Source organism: Schistocerca piceifrons, chromosome 2 (genome assembly GCF_021461385.2).
Source record: "Schistocerca piceifrons isolate TAMUIC-IGC-003096 chromosome 2, iqSchPice1.1, whole genome shotgun sequence".
NCBI classification, from domain to species: Eukaryota; Metazoa; Arthropoda; class Insecta; order Orthoptera; family Acrididae; genus Schistocerca; species Schistocerca piceifrons.
The window spans coordinates 1037475251-1037475863 of NC_060139.1; the positions used below are offsets into that span (position 1 = coordinate 1037475251).

At 46.5% G+C, this 613-nt stretch overlaps 1 non-coding gene across 1 annotated transcript; it reads right to left on the minus strand.

Annotated features, from left to right (window-relative positions):
• Positions 1-251: 251 nt before the first annotated feature.
• Trnat-ugu lies at positions 252-326 on the minus strand. The gene has a single exon. It is a non-coding gene; the product is annotated as a tRNA-Thr (tRNA).
• Positions 327-613: the final 287 nt, after the last annotated feature.

Here is a 613-nt window from a genome sequence, read left to right on the forward strand (position 1 = left end):
CTTTCTGTTACGACCCCTTTTTTCCTTGATCAGAGTGGCATATCAAGTTCAAATTTGAATCGCATACCAAAGTATGTGGTCCCTTGGCGGAGTAAAAATACTCAGCTTCTAAGGCAGTGAACTCAAAAGATACGGCCATTTACGTCACATAAAGGGTGAAAATTATTGAACTATATGCAATGATAATTAAATGGACACCCTAGCTGCAAACAGGCGTTGATGTACTTCATTGAGGACATGTTGAAAATGTGTGCCCCGACCGGGACTCTAACCCGGGATCTCCTGCTTACATGGCAGACGCTCTATCCATCTGAGCCACCGCGGGCACAGAGGATAGTGCGTCTGCAGGGACTTATCCCTTGCACGCTCCCCGTGAGATCCACATTCCCAACATGTCCACACCACTACATTCGTAGTGCGCCTAATAGATGTTTGCCCATCATACTCATTACTCGTGGCAGATTAATCTACCAAGTCCCGTACGAGTTCGGGCATAGCGTGTGCATTCGCACAAGAAGGTCAATGGCCGGGAAGCCATATTTTAACTATATATGACGGTTGTATCTGTTCCCGAAAGAACAGTTACCGTGGATGACCATGCAGCTTTGCTAGA